Below are 27,899 nucleotides of genomic sequence, written 5' to 3'. Positions count from 1 at the left end.
GGCCATCACTGTCACCGAGACAGAACTAACTTCCATCAGAAAACACAACAGACCTCCACCATGTCCTACAGTGAGCTCTCGCTTGACACCACTGAAGACGCAAACGGCGGTGGTATAGAGTCAGTGGAATGCACTCTACAGGGCGTCTGGCTCTGAGCTGTCCTTGAAGTAACCGATGTGCAAGAGTTTGTTGCATCACTGTGATACCAACCGCTACTCAGATGGCTACTGCAGATGGAGTACAATGAAACAGAGCCATACGTCGAACACTATGGTCTTCCTTCTTGATAGTGCCACTCGGCAGCCCAGAGACCGGTCTTCTTGTGATTGTACTTTCTTGTGACCACCGCTGCCAGCTATCATGTACAGTGGCTACATTGCGCCAAGTCTTTCTGCAGTGTCGCAGAAGAAATGTACAGCTTCTTGTGGCCCTATTACACTACCTCGTTCAAACTCAGTGAGGTGCTGATAATGGCGTCTTTATCGCCTTAAGGCAATATTGACGAACGTTAACTCACTATGTCCCTCTCAAAGGTAACTAGCGCTCACGATCGTTACAGAGAGTATTTAAAGCAAACATGATTTGCACCTCATATTGGCGCTACTACCACCACTCTTATGCGACTGGCGCCAAATATGAATAGACATCTCCTTTCAGATGTAGAAACATGCCTACCAACTTTCGCTTATGTCGCACGACTCTTTCTTGACTTTGCGATTTTTTTCTGTCAGTGTGTTAAGGACCTTATCACTATGAACACTCAATCTATGAATTCTGTTCTCAAAAAAAATGTGCCACCTGATGATCCAACCCCTGCTCAGTGGCCATCTAGACGTCATAATCGTGTGGTAAAAATTTTAAAACGTCAGAACACAATGTAATCGATATCATCTTCCCTCAGTTTTTGCATTTCTGTAAGAATTCTTGCCAGCCGCGGTGGTCTCGCGGTTCTAGGCGCGCAGTCCGGAACCGTGCGACTGCTACGGTCGCAGGTTCGAATCCTGCCTCGGGCATGCATGTGTGTGATGTCCTTAGGTTAGTTAGGTTTAAGTAGTTCTAAGCTCTAGGGGACTGATGACCACAGCAGTTGAGTCCCATAGTGCTCAGAGCCATTTGAACCATTTTTTTTAAGAATTCTTGAGTGATAACAGGTGTCCACCCACTTTGAACTTCCAAATGAAGTCTTAAAATGCCCTCACCAATGCTTCGCACATAGTGTTCTCTCCATAAACTTCACTAATGTACCAACGAGTTTCTACTGGTTTCATGTCTTTTGTACACATAAAATGAATCATTGCATGAATTTCGCACTCGACAGGATTTCCCGTTAATTGGGGTATTTTAAATGAGTAAAAACAGAGATAAATATGAACTAACGCTCTTGTTATTGTTTTTGTGGATAACCACCAGATTCAGCTACTGACAACACGTTGCCGGTCGCCGAATTCAGCGCATTCACTGAAGACGGAACAGCGCCGACTGGAAGATCAGTTTAAGTCCTGCGAGTCTCCACCAAGAATCCCTCCAAACATCCCAACTGCTTTCCAGGTATAAGGCTCAAAAAATGGCTCTGAGCACTATGGGACTTAACTACTGAGGTTTTCAGTCCCCCAGAACTTAGAACTACTTAAACCTAACTAACCTAAGGACATCACACACATCCATGTCCGAGGCAGGATTCGAACCTGCGACCGCAGTGGTCAGGTATAAGGGCGACTGCCAATACACCTGTTACACTACCTCATACGTCACTGTCAGACGCGTGTGTCAGTTTGTGTAATGATTTCCTATAGTACATGTTTCATTATTGTTGAAAAATGTACGAACCATCATAAAGGATGATCCCAAGTATTTGACGAACGAAAGTAACCTCGCCTCGTTAGAGCCATACGGGGCATATGCTTCAGTTTCCGACGAGAGGCCAAGCGGTTCTAGGTGCTTCAGTCCGGAACAACACGGCTGCTACGGTCGCAGGTTAGAATTCTGCCTCGGGCATGGATGTGTGTGATGTACTTGGGTTAGTTAGGTTTAAGTAGTTATAAGTATAGGGGACTGATGACCTCAAATGTTAAGTCCATAGTTCTTAGAGCCATTTGAACCATTTTGAACCGACGAGAGATTCGTGCACAGTGCCTTCCTATGATTTCTGGCCACTGAGTGCAGTTACCCACAGAAACACTGCAAACGGTTTCGTAACACATACTTCCACGCTGGTCTGTCTTCAGAAGCAGTGTACAGTGTAGCTACTTTTCAGAGATTTCGGTCGGAGTCTCTACGTAACGACATCTCTTTGTTAGGATATATCGAACAAAAATTCGCCCTATTTCTGAAGTTCTAATTTATAACTTTCAACCCAAGGAAGTTTATCATTACAATATGGAAAAATTTGCACTTCTTAGTACACAGCTGCTTTCACCAACAAAATTATGGTTTGTTTAAGGGGATACATGTCGTTCAGTTACCTTGGTACAGTGTTAATGTGGACTGCGGAGTGGTTCAGTTTCTGCTGCTTATTAAACTAGTTGTGTTGCGTGGGATTCGTCCAGATGGACAAACCCAAATACCACGCCGCTGTAAAATTCTTTGTTTCGTTGGTTGATCACCAACAGACACTCACATAAAGCTGTTGAAGGCCTATGAACAGTTTGCCCCTTCATTTTCAGTGATTAAGGTAAAAGTATTGAGATTAATATGCAGGTCCACTTCTCTGTTGAAATAACCACCTGCAGGACTTTCCAAACGTAGTAAAACAGGGTAAAATAAGAAGAAAATTCTCATAATTGTGCTGGGCTATCTACGAGTAAACACGTATAAAGCAGTGATGCCATAGGCATACTGTAGGGAAGCAGCCTACTCACGCTGTAGTAAATGCATATCAGTCTTTCCATTGTGTGCCAGCCAGTCCTGTAACTAGCTCTGACGTCATAAATGTTGCGCAATACCTTAAAAATCAAGCAAATGACCTAAAACTGTTCTATTGTGTCAGAAGTAATGTTAAATTAATGTGTGTTAAATATCAGTTCGATAACTTAAGCCATTTCCGTAATTTGGACGTTTTTCTGCAAAAATAATTGGCGCAACAGAAAAGAGCTAGAGACTTCAAAATTTATATTTAGATTCAGCTTTCATAATGATTTAATAAAAACTGTACTTTGGATTTCACAAATTAAGATTTTAGTGGAGATTCACGATTTTGTGGTTTTCGTCTCAATACTGAAGGAAGCAAGATAGATTAAGTAGGTTAGTAATTAAGGCTAGGATGTTTAGATTTAAATAGGTTGGAGGTCCGCTATGACTATGAAGATGTGTGAAGTTTCTTTTGAATACCTATAAAATTCTAGCAATAGCGGATCTCAAAAGGGACAGTTCAGAGCTCATCTGCTGCGTGCAGTGCAATTAAATTAATTCTCTCGCCCAAAATACTTAACTTAGCCACGTCAAAATTTTATTATCAATACTTACCTGCGTGCTGAATGCACATTTAAATTAAGAGCTTATTCGGCCATCAGCAAGAGAAGCTATAATTTATTATGTAACTTGAAGTGGTGCGTTACTAGCCCAGCGGCTAGTCGGGACAGCCGATTTGATCAAGCGTTCCCTTAGCCGTCCGCACCGCGGATTTATATATAAGAGCGCCGCGCGAGGAAGGAAGGCCCCAGTTCTCTCCAGACGCTGAATGACACGCCATCTGTGTCGGCAGTCGCGTCGCGTCGGTATCACCGCTACTAACAGCCTCGGATGTCGTATTCAGTTACTCGAGATGCGCGTAACCATGAAATCATTTCAAGTGATTTTCATTTTCTAGCTTCAGTTTGCGTATTGTCGTATTTTCACGTGCCGTCGCGGGACAGACATTCTACCAATTATTTAGCGTGGCGTTTGGTGAAATCTCTCATCAAATTATGGCGAGCATTCATTTCAACTTTTATTTCGGACATTTATAGTTGCATCAGCGCATTAGACTCTGAACTGCTCTGTTAGTTAGGTTGTAGGGATACTTGTGTTTTTTATTTGTGAATTGGAGAATATACTCAACTATTTTGAAAAATCGTGTTTGATTGGAAATCCCGGACAATCTCCTAATTCTTCAGAGTTATAAGCGGCAGCTATAATATTCTTCTCAGGTGAAGTGGGCACTAGGAACTCTTTTTACAAGCTTCACGTTTTATTACATCGCTTTCTGGGGGCTACCACGTAAATAGAGAGCCAGTGTTGAGAATGGCGAAAGACAGCTTTAACAATATTCTAACAGCCAGAAGCTGATTCAACATTGCAAACTTTTATACAGCAATTATATTTTTCCCTTCTTCTTACTCGCCGCCCCACAATACCACGAGAACAAGTACGATTCATTTTAAAAGACTAGTTTAGTAGCTACTGTGCTACACGGTTGCCGCGTTTGTTGAATTCAGAAGAAAGGAAATACAAAACTGAATATCTCGGGAACTTTTAGACCGTTTCAACACTAACCAAATTTGTTTTAGGTCATAATTATTTGTACTCTATCAAAAAATGCCCATTTTATTTGCCGGAGAGGGCATGGCCAGTGTTTTATGGCAAAGGGAAGGAATACTTTTTATTGGTTTCTTTGAGATAGGTAAAACGTTAAATGGAAAATATTACGCCATCTTTGTCCACTAACTGTATATAAAAACTAATAGATGTAGTCTAGACTGCAAAAGAAAAAAATATAATAGTTTATCACATCAACGCAACCACGTATGGAAGTGTTTCGGGAAAAGAAAAACTGAGATATTTTAAGTATCTTTATTGGGCACCTACCTTTTCACTGTGTTTGGCTAACAGTGATACTATCTGACTCTAAAGAATTATCGTATATGGTAAACATTTTGAATCTGTTTCAGAGGTTATGGCTGCCATAGATGGAAATTTGGCAAACCTTCCTGTATCGCACCTCCGTATACAATGTACTCACTACTTTACTGATACTTTAACATTACACTGTTTTTCTTCAATTCTCTGAGTTATCTGGCATCATAGTGATTCACCACTGGAAACAGATTGGAGCTAAGGCTTTGTTTGTGCTCCATCTACTTCAGTCTAAGTGACAGACTTATTACTTAGAAATTACCTGTGTCCTTTTCAAAGGATCCATTCCAGAATCTGCCTTAAGTGATTTTGGTAAGCAGCGAGAAACCTTAATGTCGATGTGGATTGCATGTCCAGTGTCTTACACTCCAACACATCACTCTGAATATATTAACGAGAAGCAGGCCAATCTGCTTTATTTCTTTTGGTGTTACCTTAAATAGCTTTGTCAAATGACGCAAATCTTCCTTAAAATAGGCGATGGCTGGCTTCCCTATTCGTCCTAGACTAATACAATGTTGTCATGGATTTCTACCGACTGCGTTGTCGACAAGGCATTGCACAACGTAATAAACCGAAGGTCACATTAAAGTAATATGAGATGGGATGCTCTGTTAGCAATACGGCGTTTCTGTAAGCCACCATCTTGGGTGCAGTTCGTAACTTTAAAAGTGAATGGAGGCCATACTACCTCTTTTCTTTTTTTTCCCCCCCCGGGGCGTTCCCATACCCCCATCTCAGTAGTGTAATGTCAGTTATGAACATTACGAACGTAAAGACAACACAACACCCAGACCCCGAGGGGAGAAATATCTCCGAACCGGCAGGGAATCGAACCAGAACTCATTTGGTTAACAATCGAGCGCACAGACCGCGCAGTTTCCGAGGCGGAATACGTGTTAAACAGATAGAGAATTACATGAGATTAGAAATGGTATCTTATATCTGAGCATATCCTTATTCATTGTCAACGAGGTAAAACATATTCAAGTTGCAAGTTGTGCAAGACGTGTTTCTCAGCACGTTTTAAGGTTGTTTTATCCGTTTCACCCATTCATCATGCAGTTTAAATGCAATCTGTGTACCAGAATGCAAGCATAAGCATCAACAATGTACGATTGACTCCAGTTTCCTACGAGGTGCGCCGTGTACTGTGTTCTGGACTTATACTTAACGACGCCAGAGTAGCGCTTGGTATTGCCTCAGCCGTATACAACTTTCCATTGTCCAGCATTCGGTTTGTCTTCGACAGAGCCAATTTTATAGAATTTCGCGAGTAGTTTCATCACCGCACTTAGGGTAACGTGCGGTATGACTAGGTGGCGTCGGTTGAAATCCTTTGCGATAAGACGAGTGCTCCTATCTCGTGATATCGAGACGATCTCAGTGCGGTCGGTGTGTGGTAACCCCATCGGCTTTCAAGTCACGTGTGAGGAAGAAATATCAGTCCCTGCTCGAGAATGGATGAGGCTATTCTCAAATGAGAGGGCATCATTATATTTCTCGTTTAATTTTTTGCTTGTTTAATATGTCGCATGACCCCCCTCTATTTGAAACTGCGAGTTGCATACAAGATGGCGGCTGGCAATACTGCCACCATGTTCGTAACGTAGTCTTATAGGTTTCCCACCACTCTCATCTCATACTACTTTAAGTTTTTTTCTGCCGCGCGGGATTAGCCGAGCGGTATAAGGCGCTGCAGTCATGGACTGTGCGGCTGGTCCCGGCGGAGGTTCGAGTCCTCCCTCAGGCATGGTTGTGTGTGTGTGTTTGTCCTTAAGATAATTTAGTTTAAGTAGTGTGTAAGCTTAGGGACTGAAGACCTTAGCAGTTGTCCCATAAGATTGCACACACACATGAAGTTTCTGTTTCTGTGTTAGAAGGGTGGTTCCACATCTGTGGACCCCCTTGTGTTATGTTTCCTTTATTTCCATGTTAGGCTCCAGATATGACAGCTGAAAAAATAAAAACCATTAACAGACGAAATATGTTGATAAAACTACGTGCGATTACATCAATAGTTCTAGGTAGTGTAGAGCAAAGAAGATTCAGCTCTTCATGAAATCTCGAAGACCAGATTGCCACGAATGAAAGCATAGAAATTATACTGCTTACACAATGAGACTTGGCAACTTAATTAAGTATCTGTATCAACAGCAAGAGTAATATCAATGAAGCAAATATCACAATAACATTTTCGATTTCTGTTTCATTAAAGGAAGTTCGTCCCGTCGTGTTGGTGACATTAGATATTTTGCTCCTAAATCGATCTTTTATGTACTGTAGTGTGACACTAGGAACAACTGAAACGAGAAAAGCAGCTCAGCAGTAGGCGCGCTGAAAATGCTAGGAAAAAAGAATAACCGCAGCCGTGAAGAAAGAAATGAGTAAGTTTGTGATATTCGGACTGCTAGGGCAAGAAAACAACATAGTACTGTGAAATACATCGGTGTTAAAAGTGGTTTTCTTACGAAATGAACAGGCGATATCAAATCCGTAGTTATTATGAAGGGTGTTAACTAAGCTAAACTAAACTCCGTCCGAACAGGCCTTGGAAGGCCTAACGGTACCGACCGGCCGCCGTGTCATCCACAGCCCACTGCTTGCGGATATGGAGGGGCATGTAGTCAGCACACCGCTCTCCCGACCGTATGTCAGTTTTCGAGACCGGAGCCGCTACTTCTCAATCAAGTAGCTCCTCAGTTTGCCTCACAAGGCTGAGTGCACCCCGCTTGCCAACAGCGCTTGGCAGAACGGATGGTCACCCTTCAAGTGCTAGCCCAACCCGACAGCGCTTAACTTCGGTGATCTGACGGGAACCGGTGTTACCACTGCGGCAAAACCGTTGGCGAAGGATGTTAGCAGGAGCTGAAACATATGGATCATAGGCAGAACTAAATCGATATACATGACATGAGGATTAACTCACAAACATCACAAGGACAAATGGAACGTCATCACTACGTATATAGAAATTGAAACCTGGATTGGAGTACAATAAAAGTGCAAAAATTATATAATAACACTAAATGGGATGAATAGGAAGATATAAGACGTCGGGAGATCAGGTCCACAGTTGGAATTGGGCAGAGATTTCAATGCATCTAACTCAAACAAGGCAGGAAAAATAAGCGACACTTCCCCTAAGTTTTTCAGGCATTGGAGGCTACAAAAAACTTTTCTACTTAAGTGTGGGATAATATAATGAACTGAATTATTTACTTTGATGTTTAAATGTGTGGAGATGCAAAGCTTACAGAGAGTTGGCTAAAGCTATTAAGATTTTTTTTCAGCTAGTTATTCTGGGTGAAGTAAAGTAGAAATTCAAGTCGTGGGAAAGAGGAAGATAAAAAAGGAGAAGAGGTAAGGGAAAGAAGAAGACAAGATGACCGTAAACTACGTGTCTCGATAAACGTAAGCAGCGCGCATACAATTTCGGGTAGACGGTGGACTTATGAGAATGACTTTTGCCACTGAAGTTTTTTTTCGTTTTAGTAAATGATACATAGACAACATCAAATGTACAATGCCTTTCTACATTCTGATCCAACGTAGTGATGCAAGAAATAGCCGAGCTGGCCACTAGAGACAGAATATGTGCTTACAATTGCGCTGGATCAAAGGCAAAGCGATTTATGCAGGCGTGTCAGCAACTTATTGCTGACGAAAACACAATAAATAAGATTTAAGTATGTGAAGAATATAAAGAAACTGACAAAACGTCTGATAACTTGACAAGCCGATGCAGTTTTTTTGTTGTCCCAAGAGAGACATCGCGGTCAGGCAGGTTCCATTTAGGGGATACAGGACGGATCAATATGAGCAAATCCCGTCCATGTTTAGATGTTAGGAAGCGAATACCATTTTAGTCCTGAAAATCGCTTTGACAAGAGGCTTGTCCCGTCTTTGTGCCATAGTGAAGAGGGTGTGACAACACGACCGGAGGCAAGGATTCTCCAGCGCTGTCATGCACAAAGCCAATGACAAGATCTAGATATAGCAAGCTGTAATCGGCTCCAATGAGATCTTCTGAAACAGGAGGCCGGGGGAGCAACACCGCGTACTCTGCTGTATGCGATGTAGAGTAGCGGTTAACGTTGCCTTCTGGAGTGCTACGGGTCTGCAGTTCAAATCTGGTTACCAGCTCACATTCATTATTATGTATTTATCACTTCTAGACAGTTTTCGAGATTTCTTACATTTGTAATGTTTGCATATTTTGCGCTATTCGAAATATGTATAAATAGCAACACTCTTCATTTACGGGGCAGTTCTGTTCTGTCTGTACATTGGTATCCGTAATAAAAGTGCTTGAAGTTTTAAGTGTTGTACTTCACTGAGGATCCTGTTTTCGGATTTGAACTTGATAATGGTTCTGATGTGACAGTATTGCTTAGTTCTTAACTACTGCGCCAATTTTCTTGTGATTTCGAATTTGGTCCTCCTCATTAGACGTATTATGAATCTATAGTAACGCAGGATGTTTGCTGCTAACATAATTTTACGTAATATGTGTAGTTGTTGAAATTGACAATAAGCCAGACACATAAATGCAGGACGAATATCTATTCCAGAACTTCCGCACAAGCAACAGCAGCTAGACATTGTGTTACAGATTCCTTCGGCCGTACGTGCGGCGAACACTAGGTGATTCATTGCGCTGAGATGGAGGTAGGCCGCTATTTGTTCCCCGCCTCAAAGGTCGGAGTGCCGCTAACGTTACATGGCAGCCCTGGTTCTCACTTGGAGTCGAGTTGTCAGACGTCTATTGCAAATTGATGTCGAGAAAAATCCCTTTCCTACTGTAAACTGAAAGCGAAATTTAATATTTCTGTGCTAGGCATGTGACGGAGCGTGATTTTGGAACTGACGGCACTAAAAACAATACATTTAAGAAGCGACCGTTCCTACTATTTCCGCTACTATAATTGTGTGGCAGCTAGTGACGATGAAGGTTCAATAGAAGTGATTAAGAAGTGAGAGAAACTAATACACAATCATTCTGCGAAATTATGTGCAGGATATCAGCACAGTAAGACAAACGCCAAACATGGCACAATCGCATTACAACCGTACTTTACAAGAAAACATGTGATACGGACAATACTTTGCCTTGCGTTAATAGATGCTGAAAACTTTTAACGTAATGTGTACTAACAGCTCTTGAGAAACAAGGCAGTTAAGACACTGGTTTGGCCTATGGTAGTATATTGAATGCCAAGAACTATATGCGCAACGTAACTTCAAGTTTGGTACTGGAGGTGCGAATGTAAGGCATTTTTTCTATTCCGTCACTCCCAGTATATGTTGCGCTATGTGTAAAGTTACATTGTGCGAAATGTACGTCATCGTGACAGCTTCCATTACACTCAATAGAAAGAGTCGCACAAAGTGATCAGCAGCAGGCCCATAGCAAGTATTCAAGTGACTGAACTGGGAAAGATGAAACATCTGAGTTACGAATGTTCCGCAAACAACGTTTTACTGTATAGCCCTAGAACAGATAGACTTCACTGATATGACTTAATAAAATAAATGTAAAAGTAGGCCTGAAATTTAACTTTTCTTCGCGATAGAACCATTGTGTTTTGACAAAGTCAGTAACCCGGAACTGCTTTAACTGTGCGGATCTGCACTTAAAACTGATATCCAGTTCTTGGGACGGAGGCCTCATACAAAAGTAAATTGTGAGGACGTATTGAATTAGTCAACCCTTGGCTGCAGAATATGACGGTCGCAGCAACTCTGCAAGCGGGCGTTGCATTATTCCGTAGCCAGCAGCAAAGTCAAACACAGCCACCATAACTGCGCCCCAGTCCGTCCACGGGGGCCTCAATATACCAGCCAGATATTGTCGCGGCTGGACTTGTTTATATCGCGCACCCCGGCTTTTATTATACTGTCCAGGCAAAAATTCTGTTGCACATAAACGGCAGTAAAACCTTTTCTATTTCCAAAGTTTTCTTCTAAGGAGATCTGAAGTTTATTTTGCGCTAGTATTCAAGTTGAGTAAATTTCGGTTTCAGTCCCTCAGTTTTGCATCATCTGATGTGAAATGTCAACAGGTAATAAAATGAGCAACGAATCAGCAGCTCTGATGAAGATACTTTTTAATGTTATTTTAGAGTGTAGAATAACTGAATTATAGCTTGGTGGCCCCCGAACATGAGATGTACGATCAGTTTTTTTCCGATTAGTCTTCAGTTAGGATTTACTAGCCTGTAATTTTTTGAAAACACGCTATATAGCAGAAGAGACCATGAAAGGTAACATGGTGCAAATTTACGACGTATTAATAATAGATTCTTCTCCCAGTCTCACCAAATTGGAGCACCAAAGCCGGGAGTTCAATATCATAAGCCGGCTGGAGTGGCCGTGCGGTTCTAGGTGCTACAGTCTGGAACCGCGAGACCGCTACGGTCGCAGGTTCGAATCCTGCCTCAGGCATGGATGTGTGTGATGTCCTTAGGTTAGTTAGGTTTAAGTAGTTCTAAGTTCTATGGGACTGATGACCTCAGAAGTTGAGTCCCATAGTGCTCAGAGTCATTTGAACCATTTGAATATCATAAGGCAAAATATACAAAGCACAGTTTTAACAACGAAAGTGATTGCAGTATGGTACGGAGTAGTTAATTATACAACTTCCATAACTGCGTAACAATACAGAATGAAACTACTGCCCAGCCCCCCACTGGGATACTTGCCACGTGATAGTCTGCATTGCACACATCTTCGTACTTAACGATCAAGCACAGGTGTGGCACTGAACATCACAAGAAACTCTCAGCGTTAAAAGAGAATCGTTCCGTGTATCACTGAAAATACTGATACCTTAGAGCTCGATTGGCGCATGTCTTTAAATATAAAACCAAATAGTTACAGCAGGGTGCCCTGAAACTTCACTTAGTGCATTGCTGGCTATTAACATCGTAACAAAGTGAACGTGACATGCAAAAAACTTCGAGATGACATGAAATGTACTACACTGCTTTGCAAAACTTAAGGACGAGCTACATAAAGTAATATAACATATTAACTATTCGGTGAAAATGAATGAAAGTCCGGAAGCATACAGACCGAGGTCGGCCAGTCGTGAAAGGGAAGTTGGACGTCACACGGCGTGAGTTCAGCGCGATTGTAGCGCCAAAGAAGGCTGACGCCGCAACACGAGGCAGCTGTAGGAACTGGAAAATACAGCGTGTAGGACCAGCAAGCAATTACGGGGTGCTGTGGCGATTTTCTTCATTACAACATGGGCTGGCGACAACATCTGGATGACTTCACACGCGGAAGAGTCATAGGGACTCTGGAATTAGGACGAAGTGCGACGTGCGTAATCCAGGAGTTCAGTATTGCTCACAGCATTGTTGGACTTGCATGGGGATCGTTCCGAACCACTGGCACTGCTGACCTAAGGAGAAGACATGGTCTTCCACGGTCAAAAAAAGTTCAAATTTGTGTGAAATCGTATGGGACTTAACTGCTAAGGTCATCTGTCGCTAAGCTTACACACTGCTTAACCTAAATTAACCTAAGGACGAACACACACACCCATGTCCGAGGGACGACTCGAACCTCCGCCAGGACCAGCTGCACAGTCCGCTACAGCAACAGATGGCCGCTACATTGCGCAAAAGGCAAGAAGGGGCTCATGTCAAACAACGGGTGCAGTTGTAACCACATTTAACAGGACTGAAAGATACGCAATATGATTTTCCGTAGTGACGCGGCGACTGCATTGTGGTGGTCTCTTTGCCCGACGACCAGTACGTTGTGTTCCTTTGACACCCGCACTTGGTGGCGCCCTTTGCTATGATGGCAAGAGAATAGGGACGGGACCATCGAGGACTGAGGTCGCGTGGTCTTCTCGTATGAGAGCAGATTCTGGACGTAATCTCATATGGCGAGAGGTGGAAACACGTAATGCACCGAGGAACATTTTTGAATGCTATCGTCACGACCGCATCGAACATCGCCGGTGGGGATCTTCGGACGAGAGTATATTCGGTGTATGGGCTGCGCTGCCCTTCCCCCCGATTTCATCCCATCGAGCACGTGCGGTATGCTTTGGCGAGACGTACTGCAACACGTCCACACGCACCAACGATAAGAACGCGTTACCATCCTTGTGGCCAGTATGCGAGCACGGTGCACATAATGCATTGCTGTCCGTGGTGATCACAAACACCTATTGAGAACCATGTCCGCCTTTTGTAATATCCAGGGGACCATCGTATATCGCCATGACTTCCATGTATTTGGTGTCTTTGAATAAAAGCGTCATCCCTGTTCGTCTCATTGTGTATTTGTTTCAGCTCAAAAAATGTTCAAATGTGTGTGAAATTCTAAGGGACCTAACTGCTGAGGTCATCGGTCCCTAGACTTACACGCTACATAATCTAACTTGAACTAACTTATGCTAAGAACAACACACACACCCAAGCCCGAGGGAGGACTCGAACCTCCGGCGGGAGGAGCCGCGTAATCCGTGACATGGTGTCTCAAACCACGCGGCAACTACACACGGATGTTTCAGTTACCTTCTGTGCTATATGGTTCAAATGGCTCTAAGCAGTATGAGACTTAACATCTGAGGTCATCAGTCCCCTAGCCTTAGAACTACTTAAACCTAACTAACCTAAGGACATCACACACATCCATGCCCGAGGCAGGATTCGTACCTACGACCGTAGCAGCAGCGCGGTTCAAGACTGAAGCGCCTAGAACCGCTCAGCCACAGCGGGCGGCTCTGTGCTATAATGTTGTAGTTCTTTCTATATATGATCCAAGTTTTGTCGACGTATGTTACTAGGCAGTGATACAGCATACGAAACTACTTCCGCCCTTAAATTATGCACACCAGTGAACGTGTTTGAATATACAAACGATTATCATTTCAGCGTGACAGCGCAAACTAGGTAGGAATAACGCCCTCTATGTTCTGAATACAGGTTGATTCTCATTAACGTTTAAAAACCTCCGAAGTGACGTAGATGACATAATTTAATACAGGGTGTATCATAATTAATGGCGTAAACGCATATAGTTGAAAGTACGCGATACAAGAAGCAAAAAAGTCTCAGTAAACATATGGTCGAAAATGCATACCTTAAGAGCTACGAGAAATTTTTCATCTTCAATACTATGAAACAAATCTCTTCTACTACAAGTTCTCTGCTTTCCATATTTTGGGAACTGGTAATATGGACCAAAACAAGAAAAAGAACTTCAGTAAACATGTGGTCTAAAATGCATTCCTTAAGGGCTATGAGCACTTGTTCATCTTTGCTACTTTGAAACACAACTCTTCTAATGATCAAGTGCCCGTAACTTTCAAGGTATGCGTTTTAGAACACATCTTTTCTGGACATTTTTTTCTTATTTTGAACGTACTACTACTACCCAAAGTAGGGAAAGCAAAGAACTTTCAGTAGAAAAGATTTGTTTCACAGTATCGAAGATGAAAAATTGCGACTCTCTCATTTATCTCTGTTTTTGTACTCTTCGTCTCGTGTGTTGTACAGATATGGGTGTTTTTACACTTCCATAATAATTACTTCGCTGTCAAGACGCTCCATTTTGACACTTTATAAGATACAGAAAGATGGCCACAGTGACAATAATGCGAGGTTTCATAGTCTATCTGCATGCTCAAGAGCAAACTACCGGGTCCCCCTGTCCCTCTACTCAACTGTGACTTAAGTATCGGCTGCACACAGACTGTTTCACAAATTTATACCGACTCTTCCGCACCGGGCTTCTCAAATCAGGGACAACACATTGCGCAGACACGTCTGGAGAGTGTCAGTTTTTCACTAAACGCGTTACACTATACGAAACGGAGTAATTAGGAACTAATGTAAATAACGCAAAAAGAAGCACACGAACAGAATTAACGTAATTCACAGGTCTCTACACAGATTAGTGGTCCTCACGTGCCGCCGTTCTTTCTGGAAGGTCGCTTCCCCAAAATCAGATCATTAAAACGCAGCGTGATTGCTGCAGGTACGGCCAGTGTCCAGCGTGAAAAACACCGGGAAGTCCGCGGGCGTGCGGCGTGCGGTAACGGGTCGCGTGGCGAACCTCATTCAGCAAACAGTGGTCTGTAATGTCGCCGTGAGCTCCCGCAATCCGAGCGAGGTGGCACAGTGGTTAGCACACTGGATTCGCATTCGGGAGGACGACGGTTCAATCCTGCGTCCGGCAATCCTGATTTAGATTTTCCGTGATTTCCCTAGATCGCTCCAGGCAAAAGCCGGGATAGTTCCTTTCAAAGGGCAAGGCCGACTTCCATCCCTGTCCTTCTCCTAATCCGATAAGACCGATGACCTCGCTGTTTGGTCTCTTCCTCCAAAACAACCTACCCAAAAAATGGTTCAAATGGCTCTGAGCACTATGGGACTTAACATATATGGTCATCAGTCCCCTAGAACTTAGAACTACTTAAACCTAACTAACCTAAGGACATCGCACAACACCCCAACCCAACCCAATTCCCGCATATAAGCGCATGGAAAACGCGTTCGTGTGGCCGTAGTGTAGACGTCGCAGCGTACCACTCGTCTCCCTACGTAAATATGCCGGCCGATAACGTTCATTGTCCTTCCCGGTAGTTACGTGGTCAGCGCAGCGGATTCGTAAACGGAGGGGTGTGGGATTGATTCCCGGCCGGGTCGGAGATTTTCCCCGCTTGGGAACTGGGTGTTTTACTGTTCTTACGCTCGTAACGTCTTATTTGACATTCCACTGTTACGAGGGATTTGGGTACGTTCCGAAAGCCAATTATTCAATAAATAACAAAAAGTGAAATAAAATAAACAGATATAAATACGGCCATCCATCCAACGGTCAGCCAGTTTTGCACTCGCATGTGGTACTGCAGGTTGCTGTTATTGCTGTACTACGAACTAATGAGTAACAACCTTGCTTGGCACTTGGTCTTTCTCTCAGGTCGCGATTCGGATTGTGTCTGTCTTTGCTCGGCCGGACGGTGTAGCCGAGCGGTTCTAGGCGCTTCAATCTGGAACCGTGTGACCGCTACGGTCGCAGGTTCGAATCCTGCCTCGGGCATGGACGTGAGTGATGTCTTTAGGTTAGTTAGGTTTAAGTAGTTCTAAGTTCTAGGGGACTGATGACCTCAGATGTTAAGTCCCATAGTGCTCAGAGCCATTTGAATTTTTTTGTCTTTGCTCTTTGTCTGTTGACATCATTGCGGTGAAGGTTTCCGCTTTGCATTGCGTTGTTTACGTAGGTTTCTTTGATCTTGCCCTTGTCCGTGTCGCGTCAGCTGAGTATAGTTGGGCTACCGCTTGGTGTCGTGTTCTCTTCCGCGGGCGGCCCTTCCTTCTTGCTACTCCAGGTGTTTCTCTCCTGAGTTCGGACGCTTGAGCTGACACCCGACTACTCGCGGATACACCACTAACGATCACTTCTTTCTGTAGAACCATCGCTTTCTTGGTGCTCATGTTCTAGATAACCGTATGTCATCAAAAATATTCACAAAATTCCATATCTTCTTAAAACACACACAAAAAACTCATTCACGTAATTATCTACCTGTCCCCACAATTTGAAGTTGTTATCCCTTGCATAGTGCTGTCACCACACTATACTCATAACTTCAGAGAAAAGTGTTCAGCATATCATGCTGCATAGCCTCCACAATAATGACTCACGTATTCTTTTCTAGCTTCATCCTGTGCTACCTGAATTCAAACCTTACTCATCATGAAGTTATCATTTAAATGAGCACCCGTCTTCCATTATTCTGACAACCTTTATCTCGTTCTTACACATTACATGCTACTCTGCATCTATCGCTACCGCCCTAGTTGTAATTGTGGTACTTTTGACCTTGATGTTCTGGCGATGCCACTGCGTGTAACACCAACAAACATTGGATCGTTATCATAGTCCTTCAGTTCACTAATTTGATCATATAATCACGTTATTTAACGTAAAAAATTCTTCTGCAGTAATTCCAGAACTGTGCAGCACCTACCGTCACGGTAATTTCATTATATCCTTCAGTTCCAGTGGAAATGTACTTCCATTAGTTTAGAATTTACGTTCGGCTTTCACGTACACTATCTGGTCAAAAGCATCCGGACATCTATTCGTAGACATTATTAATTGGGGTGCGTCCACTCGTCGCTTTCATGACGGCTTGAACTCTGTTGGGCGCAGCTCAAATGAGGTGTCTGAAAATGATTCTTCAGCTTCTCCCGGCGTCCTTAATACCGAAATACACTCCTGGAAATTGAAATAAGAACACCGTGAATTCATTGTCCCAGGAAGGGGAAAATTTATTGACACATTCCTGGGGTCAGATACATCACATGACCACACTGACAGAACCACAGGTACATAGACACAGGCAACAGAGCATGCACAATGTCGGCACTAGTACAGTGTATATCCACCTTTCGCAGCAATGCAGGCTGCTATTCTCCCATGGAGACGATCGTAGAGATGCTGGATGTAGTCCTGTGGAACGGCTTGCCATGACATTTCCACCTGGCGCCTCAGTTGGACCAGCGTTCGTGCTGGACGTGCAGACCGCGTGAGACGACGCTTCATCCAGTCCCAAACATGCTCAATGGGGGACAGATCCGGAGATCTTGCTGGCCAGGGTAGTTGACTTACACCTTCTAGAGCACGTTGGGTGGCACGGGATACATGCGGACGTGCATTGTCCTGTTGGAACAGCAAGTTCCCTTGCCGGTCTAGGAATGGTAGAACGATGGGTTCGATGACGGTTTGGATGTACCGTGCACTATTCAGTGTCCCCTCGACGATCACCAGTGGTGTACGGCCAGTGTAGGAGATCGCTCCCCACACCATGATGCCGGGTGTTGGCCCTGTGTGCCTCGGTCGTATGCAGTCCTGATTGCGGCGCTCACCTGCACGGCGCCAAACACGCATACGACCATCATTCGCACCAAGGCAGAAGCGACTCTCATCGCTGAAGACGACACGTCTCCATTCGTCCCTCCATTCACGCCTGTCGCGACACCACTGGAGGCGGGCTGCACGATGTTGGGGCGTGAGCGGAAGACGGCCTAACGGTGTGCGGGACCGTAGCCCAGCTTCATGGAGACGGTTGCGAATGGTCCTCGCCGATACCCCAGGAGCAACAGTGTCCCTAATTTGCTGGGAAGTGGCGGTGCGGTCCCCTACGACACTGCGTAGGATCCTACAGTCTTGGCGTGCATCCGTGCTTCGCTTCGGTCCGGTCCCAGGTCGACGGGCACGTGCACCTTCCGCCGACCACTGGCGACAACATCGATGTACTGTGGAGACCTCACGCCCCACGTGTTGAGCAATTCGGCGGTACGTCCACCCGGCCTCCCGCATGCCCACTATACGCCCTCGCTCAAAGTCCGTCAACTGCACATACGGTTCACGTCCACGCTGTCGCGGCATGCTACCAGTGTTAAAGACTGCGATGGAGCTCCGTATGCCACGGCAAACTGGCTGACACTGACGGCGGCGGTGCACAAATGCTGCGCAGCTAGCGCCATTCGACGGCCAACACCGCGGTTCCTGGTGTGTCCGCTGTGCCGTGCGTGTGATCATTGCTTGTACAGCCCTCTCGCAGTGTCCGGAGCAAGTATGGTGGGTCTGACACACCGGTGTCAATGTGTTCTTTTTTCCATTTCCAGGAGTGTAATTCACGCACGGCGTACGGATGTCAGGGTCCAACGGGCAAAATTAATTCGGCAAGTGAACATTTTACCATCACGAGTTCCTCTGCGACAACGTGACATCGTGCCGATTGGTGTGCCTTTAGACACGGATATCTAGTCGTTCTCCTGTGAACGATTTCCTCAGGAATCTGAAAGTCTGTGGAGAGATGAAAGCCTCTCCTTCCTCGAGAACTGAAACCAGAGAAGATAGTAATGTTGGACGCTGGGGTCTCGAGAGAAGTCGACGTTCTAACTTTCGGCAGGCCAGCTCATTGCAAGAATGCTATTGTCCACAAATCAATGCCTCACAGGTACTGCTTTATGAGAGGGTGCATTGTCACGCTGGTACAGTCATCGTCTCTGAACTGTTCCTTTGCAGTACGATGTGAACAAAGCTGTAAAATGTGTTCATACCCGTCCGCATTTATCTTTTTCTTAAGCGCAGTAGGAGTGACACAGCTTAACCACGAAAAACACTCCCATACCGGAACACCAACTCCTCTGTACTTCACTGTTGGCACGACAGTTGCATCGGATTGCCCCACGGTATAGCGTGGTACATCAGTCCAAATCTTAGATTTCCAGTCATCCTGTGCCCAGGGTCGTCACTCCCTGCTGTACCAGTTTAAGCGTCGCTTAGAACTGACTACAGAAATGTGTGCCTTTCGACGAGCTGCTCGACCATTGTAACCTATTCTTGTTAAATCACTACATACAGTCATTGTACTGGACGAACTGCTGATAGCACTTTCGACCGTGCAACTGAATTCTTCCGCTCATTTCATGCGATTTTTTACAACAGCCTTCCGCAATGCTCGAAGGTCCCTGTCCGTCTCTACATAGCGTCTATCTGGTCTTGGTTTAGCTGTGGTTCCTCATTCGCGATTACCCTTCACAGTCACATCACCAACCGTCGACTTGGGCACCTCTAGAATTGTTGAAACATTCCTGATGGATTTGTTATTCAGGTGAAATTTAATGACCAGCCCAGGTTCGAAGTCAATGAGCGCTCCTGACAGACCCATTCTGGTTTTGCTACTTCTACGCTGGCGATGCAATATTCTCTCCCCTCCTTATACTGGCGGGTCCGCCTCTCGTGTCGTCTAGTGGTCGATTGTGCATTACATGGCTTTGTCCAGAGTCTTTTAATGAGACAGTTGTCAAAAACGTATGAAACAAAGTAAGACAAAAGAAAAAAGGACCTCAGCTCAGGAACGTAAAGGAAGAAAAACGCCTGAAAACAATTCAGGCATTCTGTTAACGTCAATCAATTAACTACTATAGTACATTCCTAGACACAGAAATCACACATTTACTGACTTGACAAATCCACCTTTCTACCAAATTTATCCTATACCTGTCTGTATTTCTCTGGAAGCCTACGCTTTCCATGGTTTATCCAAGCGAGTCTACTGCGGTGCTTCGTGTAATGTTCAACTACCATGTCATGAACCAGGGTACATATCACAGGTTTCGTAGGCTCATCGCTTGGCACTCTTCCTCAAAATACGCTGGCCTCCATTGCCGAATTAACTTCCTATGGCATATCACTACAAGGAAAGAGCAAAGACGATAGGTACTAAAGTGGGAAAAAAGGAAATGAGGAACTCACCAGCAGTTACAGTACACATAGGCTGCCATTAACTCATAATGACATTGCTTGAGTCAATGACGTTGGCGATACCTTCATAACGATTCAGAATGCTACAAATTCTGCTTTTACTTGTCCCATACCGCTTCTGATAACAGTGCAACATCTCCGGTTTGTATGATCATCACTGGATGGATCACGGGTCCTGGGATCGATTCCCGGCCGGGTTGGGTATTTTCTTTGCCCGGGGACTGGATGTTTGTGTTGTCCTCATCATTTCATCATCATCATCATTCGTGACACTGGCTAAATTGGACTAAGTAAAGAAATTGGACCGTGTGAAAAATTGTAACTTTGTATGGGCTCTGATAACCGTACAGTTGAGCGCCCATCAAAACCAAACATCATCATCACTACTGGACAGGCGGGAATCCATTCTTCAGTTGATAAGGGTGGCGAAGCTGTTCCCCATCAAGGTGTTTCAGCTTCGAATGGCGGTCGTGGATGACACAAACCAGTGAACAAGACATCAACATCTCTAGCGGCGCACTACGTTGGCGGCGGCACGCATATGCTCTACAAAATATGCTCGCTGCTATTGACGCAGCGGCGGAATCGGAACAGCTGACAGACACGGTCTCATGGCCTCACTGCCTGCGGCTGGGACCGTTGTTCGCCAAGTCTTGTTTGGGGGGGGGGTGAAAAGTGGGGGAAGGCGGGGGGGGTGGAGGTTGCGAGGCGTTGGGGTGCCCGTAACAAGGGCACTGGTACGAACCTCAACTTACGAGTTGTGGCTGACGAACGAGCAAAGGCTGCCCAACAGATCGTGAACAGATGGATGGTCCGGCCACATGCTGAACCAATGACTGGACTGGATAAGTAGCAGGGTAGTGGGGCTGTCACCCCAGTTTTTACATCAAACTGATATGCAACTTAATTAAATTCATCAATAAACCACCCCCACCCACCACGGCCCAGCCCTGCCCCCGTACGCCCACCGTCGCCCCCAGATGACGTCACATGTTTTTTTCAGCTGCACGTGTGCCCCAGCCTCCTCATCCCCCTCACTCCCTCCCCCCATCCCCAGCCCCTCCCCTCGCCACAACCTACCATATTGGCAGACATTTAGAATTTTGACGGGAATTTCGAATTTTGGCTGGATTTTTTTGACCTAGGGCCGTGCTGATATCTCACCCCAACCCCCACCCGAGAAATGGCGGGAAATTAAAAATTGGAAGTACCCTTTCCGTGACTCAAACCCTGGTGCTCCTGGGTAAAAAGCCCAAGTGCACCCCCAACACATGGAAACTGTCCGGATGCGGGAGTGGAAGGTTGGGTTAGTGTACTTTATTTATTTTGGTCCAGAAACTGACGCAAATATCGATTCTAATTACGTAATTAATCATAAAGATCGGTCCTAATTAGACAACTATATGCATAGCGCTGCACAAGGACAGCATAAAATTTCATTACAACTAAAAAACTAACGAACCATACAATTGGTGTTATCCCACTGGCAAAAAAATTTGCAATACCACTCGAAACTAATAACAGACACACTCAAACTCTACCCTACACCTACAAGCTGGTGGGAAAAAGGCAGTGGTGTTAGGTACTATCTTTACTCTTTTTGGCGGGAAATATGTTCAACTGACGAGATGCTGGTGTTGAACAGAGAGGAGTTTAAAAAGTGTATTACCTGCAAGTATACAGCATCTATCGTTGTTTGACACCAGAGTTCGCTACAGACGCCTACTAAAAATCACCCTCCAGCCCAGCTAACTGAAGTCAATACATGCTATCACAGCTGATGGAAAAAAAATGCGTCACAGTTCCAGTTACACTTCGAAATTCTCATGAAAAACCAGCACTCATAATGAATGGGTCATAATGCAGCTCATGTACTGGGGAAAATTGTCGTCCTAAAAGACTGCAAAGGGCGTGGTAGTTAAACTTGCATTCTCCTCGATGTACAATCACAAAATGCCGAAAATCGAGTCCCTCTCCCCTCTCTCCACCTACAGGGTGGCTGGACGGAGGGAAGGAGCTACTCCACCACCAGGCTCTCGGCATGTGCTGGCCATTGCCCACCTTATGTCGAAGGTCCTTGACCGACACAAAAGCAGGTATAGTTAACTAAACAATAAGAGATAAAAGAACGGCTGTCCCGAATGCATCTTATTCATCTAAAGTACAGAGACACAACCGCCCTTAATGGTTAGGGGGCACACCTGCGGTGTTGAGCTGTCACAGTCTAGACAGGTCCCCAACACCTCCAATAGGCCTATCTTTCTGTGATGGAAAACACTTTTGTTTTACATCAACTACTCTTTCTTGCAATATGTTAAAAGTATTTCTCAGAATGACGGGAGCCCTTTGGAACAACAACGAAATTCTTGAGAACGATCCAGCTGGGATAGAGGGAGAGCCACAGTATTGTAGGAAAGTTGCCTGCCGTTCTGCGCTGGTCTATTTAACATCAACTCGACTTCTATAAAAAAAACAACTATTAAAAAAAAAGATTCACGCCAATAATAAATGTCCTCTTTCCACGAAAATAGACGAAGTCCATTTTCATTTAGTTTTATGAGCAAAATCGGTGTAGTTTTTTACGTTCGACTGCACTCGCATCTCATTATTTTGTGACGTCCAGCGAAGTGTACTGCCACCGATCACAAATGATCAGCAGAGACATACCCACCCTGTATAAAAGCAGGAAAAAAAACTTCGACTATTTTGGTGCAAAAACTAGCAACCACCGCAGAATGTCCTCGTTGTTTAGAAATTAAATTGATCATAAGAGCCACTTTACATGGCGAGTAATTTATTTATTTATTTATTATTCTGTGGCCAGATTACACTCACCAGGTAGGTAAAATGGGAATCCGTGGAAAGAACATGATGTTCTTTTCGAGGAACACTATTGAGAAATGACATCTGGAGCTGATCACAGAGGGATTCTACAGCCCACAGCATACATTTCGCACAAGGACAGTGCTATTAAAAACACGATCGTTATGAAAACGTTACCGTCACCCTGAATAAAAAGTGGTCTTGAGTCTACACACACGAGTCGCTGATAGTGTTATTCTTTCTGGTAGAAATGCTGTCTGCGATTTGGAATCAAGTCTGTCCAGTCAACCACTTACTTGCGTTGCATCCTGTAGAGACCTCTTTTAATGATTACAGCCACTGTGAATCATATTCGTGGCACTCTTATATCTCGGATTGAGTCACCTTTTTCGAACCTATCTACTAAGGATCCCATACGGCAGAAACTCAAGCACTGTTTTTTAGACAGTCCCTCTGCATCTTGTAACTGCACCTAATTCTATGCGCCCTGCCCTCCCCCCCCCCCCCCCCTTATCCACGCAGCTTACTTTTGCGATCGCCCCAATTTAAGTCTGACCTGTACGGAAGTCAGAGAGCGCTATATCTAAGACCTTCTGCATCCTGTAGAGAAATGGACGAGCTGAGTTAATGCGACAGGAGCGTGTGTCGACCACTCAGTAGAAATGGGAACATGATGTCATATCTCCGCCAACCATGTACGTTTCTATATGCGAACATAGTAACTGTTACCGAAAGAACAGATACTAATGATGATCGTGCAGCTTCTCTACAATAAATGATAATTAATTAAAAACCTCAGCTGCCGACAGGTGTTGTTGATAGAACTCGATTGGGACATCTGAAAATGTGTGCCCCAACCGGGACTCAAACCCACAATCTCCTGCTTACATGGCAGATGCTCTATCCATCTGAGCCACCGAGGACACAGATGAATAGCGCAACTGCAGGGACTTATCCCTTGCACGCTTCCCATGAGACCCACATTCCCAACTGTCCACAATCTACATACGTAATGGGTAAATATCTATTAGGAGCATTACGTATGTAGTTTGTGGACAGTTGGGAATGTGGGTCTCATGGGAAGCGTGCAAGGGATAAGTCCCTGCAGTCGCGCTATTCATCTGTGTCCTCGGTGGCTCAGATGGATAGAGCGTCTGCCGTGTAAGCAGGAGACCCCGGGTTCGTGTCCCAGTCGGGGCACACATTTTCAGCTCTCCCAATCGAGGTATATCAACAACACCTGTCGGCAGCTGAGGGTTTCAATTAATGATCAATTATATGCGTTTCTTGTTGGGAAAATTAGGAAGACTCAGCATCGAAGCAGATCCACGTCCCTCACAATCCATTCACATCTATCACACACAAATTCTATCATCGTTATTCTGTACCATCCAGCAGAGAAATACTACAAACTATCTGCTTGCTGGCATCGAGCACATGTAACGATCGTATTAAATATACAGGTTTTGATCCACTGCACAGACCAGTGTAAAGTTGCAACGCCTGTACTATAGGAGGATGACCGTATCCCACAAACTATACAATAAGTCGTAAGAGACGCTCTCTGTGATCTTGTGTCGTTGTATGAAACATTGCTTTGTCTGCTGTAGCACGCTTTGTACACTGCCATCTATTTTGTTTTTCTGCCACGACCTCGAGGTCTGTGTCAGGTTCTAAACTGACATTAGCACATTCTGATCCTCTGATTCTCGCAGTAAACTAGACGTTGCACAGTGTAAATCATGTTGCTACTGCTGCTACTATAACACGCCACACACACTGGATGATTTTAAATAAAAGACAGTTACACCATAAGGAAACTGGAATAGTTTGGTGGCATTGTGGAGAGTTTCCAAACTGCTGTCCGAAGGTGATTGACGACATCTACATTTAAACTCATCTGTCACAGTGATGGAATAGCTAATGGCTCTGCGTTCCGTTTCTACTGATTCCTCATATTTCAATCTTGTAATCGATCACTGTTTCGGTGCTAACCATCCCCAGAAGATGTTGTCCCTTCACGAAAACTATTTCTCTATCTCAGACAAGCGATGTCAGTCAATCATTATGTGGTACCACTGGAAGGATAGGGTGGAAAAGACAACATCGATGCACTGTAATAATAAGTATCAAAGTTGATCGTGCGAACAATTTTAGCAATTTTACAGTAATTTCAACACTGACCAATGATGCGACAGAACGTTTCTCAGTTTCTGTATAATCACTAAACCGTCCCTTCTCTACTTTGTAAGTATCACTGCGAATGTAGAATGTGCAGTATGTCCATTTATTGTTAATTCTCGTACATATACATCATCAAAGTATACCAGACAGCGCTCATATTCTAGCACCTTGAACATAGTGCATAATTTACGATCTATCCCTATGCGGATCGGAGTCATAGAGCGTTCTCGCAGTCTTAGGATAAAATTAGAGACTGAACGACCACCTCGCACTGCCTCTGACCAACCCAACCAGCAGTACCGTTACCGATTTAATCTGCAGCTGACCGGAAGTAGTCTGCTACATTCTGCGTCTCGTGAATGAATGGAGCTTGCCGACTCATCTTCCAACCAAGTGCACAAGATTTCTCCAGACACACCCATGTCAAGAAGGTTAGCACCCCTTAGCGGTGTATACTAGTATATTTGAAAGTGCAGTGATGTAATAGCAGACGGTTAAGAAGAACAAGAAACGGGTAGTTTCTTTATGCATGATGGAGCTCCAGACAGATGGAGTTTGAAGCATTTTACGTAAGTCAATTACGCTATCAATTTTAAAGTATGTTTCTAGTGTCTGGGATCAGTTCCGGGAGGGTACTGGTAAGAGGGAACCGAAACACACACACTACTAAGTTTGCACAGTTCTGCACTTAACACAGGCTGTAATGTTAGCTCACTTCAGTTTCTGACCTATCAGTCATGTCGACTGTAGCACTGTTATCATTCCAATGTAAGAAATATATTTTCAGTGCATGTCATACATCCTTCCTGCAGGTTTCTCTACGATAAACTATGGTAACAAACTGTAAAATGGAAAAACCACTTCCTTAAAATATCGATTCTGTGTGATACGTGCACAATGTACCATTAGAGGTGGCTGTGTCACTATACTTTAGATGAACAAGATGCATTCGGGACAGCCATTCTTTTATCTCTTATTGTTTAGTTATCTATACTTGCTTTTGTGTCAGTGAAGGACCATCGACTCAAGGCAGACAGCGGCCAGCACGAGCTGCGAGGCTGTTGGTACAGTAGCTCCCTCCCTCTGCCCATCAACTCTGTAGGTGGAGTGAGGGGAGAGGGCCTCGATTTTCGGCAGTTTGTGATTGTACATCGAGGAGAACGCACGTTAAACTACCATTCCCTTTGCAGTCTTTTAGGACGACGACTTTGCCCAGTACATGAGCTGCATTATGACCCATTCATTATGAGTGCTGTGTTTTTCATGAGAATTTGGAAGTGTAATTAGAACTGTGACGCATTTTTTCCATTAGCTGCGATAGCATGTATTGTCTTCAGTTAGCTGGGCTGTAGGGTGATTTTTAGTAGGCGTCTGTAGCGAACTCTGATGTCAAACAACGATAGATAGTGTACGCTTTCAGGTAATACTCTTTTTAAACTCCTCTCTGTTCAACATCAGCATCTCGTCAGTTGAACATATTTCCTGCCAAAAACAATAAAGATAATTCCTAACACCACTGCCTTTTTACTGCCAACTTGTAGGTGTAGGGTAGAGTTTGAGTGTGTCTGTCATTAGTTTCGAGTGGTATTGCGAAACTTTTTGCCAGCACGATAACACCAGTAGTATGGTATCGTTAGTTTTTTAGTTATATTGCGATTTTATGCCGTGCTTGTGGAGCACTTTGTATATAGTTGTCTAATTAGGACCGATCTTTGTGATTAATTACGTAATTGGGATCGATCATTGCGTCAGTTTCCTGACCAAAATAAATAAAGTACACTAACCTAACCTTCCTCTCCCTTTGTTGGGGGTGCACTTGGGCTCTCCACCCAGGAACACCAGGATTTGAGTCCCAGGTAGGGCACCGCCATTTTTAATTTCCTGTCAGTTCCAAGTGCCCCTGGTGGTTTAATTGTGTTAGGGGGTGCACTTGAGCTTTCCACCCATGAGGACCAGGATTCGAGTCCCGGAAAGGATACTGCCAATTTTTAATTTCACACCATTTCCTGGGGAGTAGGCGGGGGGGGGGGAGGGGGGTGTTGGATGTTAGCACAGCCCTGGGACAAAGAAATTCCCGCCATAATTCGAAATCCCCACCAAAATTCAAAATATCTGCCAATAGGGTAGGTTGTGGGGAGGGGAAGGTGTGGGGAAGGGGATAGGTGGGATTGGGATGATGGGGCTGGGGCACACGTGGAGCTGAGAAAAACGCTTGATGTCATCTGGGGGTGGGGGTGGACGTGCTCGTGGGCGGGGGTGGGTTGGGCTGGGGTTATTAATTGATCAATTTAATTAATTTTCATATCAATTTGTTATAAAAAATACAGTGACACCCCCACTACCCTACTACTTGGATAGTGTCGCCAATGGATACCTGGGCCACACGCTAGCCGTCTGGTCACAGCAGCTGCCTGATCGATGCTTTGGTGGATGATTGAGCAAATATAAATAGCACCTCAGTTACTGTATTTTTGATAGCACCACGTATTGACGTTGGCTCTGGTGCCCATGTGCTGAATTTCTGCAAGATCGTCGCAATATGGGCAGGGGTCAGTGCTCCAGTAAAATCGTCAACTGTGAGGAAACTACAGCAGTAGGCAGTGAAAGTACGTCGTACTTTCATGCCGTAACAGCTATCATAATCTGGGAGTAACTGTGTATTCACAAAGGATATTATCAGGCCAAGAAAGAGTCTTAGAACTGGTGTGTAGTATTGCTCTGGGTGGGCTCTGCCCGTGTGAGGAGAAATGAG

The 27,899-nt window shown here is 44.5% G+C and overlaps 1 pseudogene; it reads right to left on the bottom strand.

The window, feature by feature from the left end:
• Nucleotides 1-7,564: 7,564 nt before the first annotated feature.
• Nucleotides 7,565-7,681, bottom strand: LOC126249956 (5S ribosomal RNA; annotated as a pseudogene).
• Nucleotides 7,682-27,899: the final 20,218 nt, after the last annotated feature.

Source organism: Schistocerca nitens, chromosome 3 (genome assembly GCF_023898315.1).
Source record: "Schistocerca nitens isolate TAMUIC-IGC-003100 chromosome 3, iqSchNite1.1, whole genome shotgun sequence".
NCBI lineage: Eukaryota > Metazoa > Arthropoda > Insecta > Orthoptera > Acrididae > Schistocerca > Schistocerca nitens.
The sequence above is the reverse complement of the archived record's forward strand: the minus strand, read 5'-3'. Positions and strand labels throughout refer to the sequence as shown.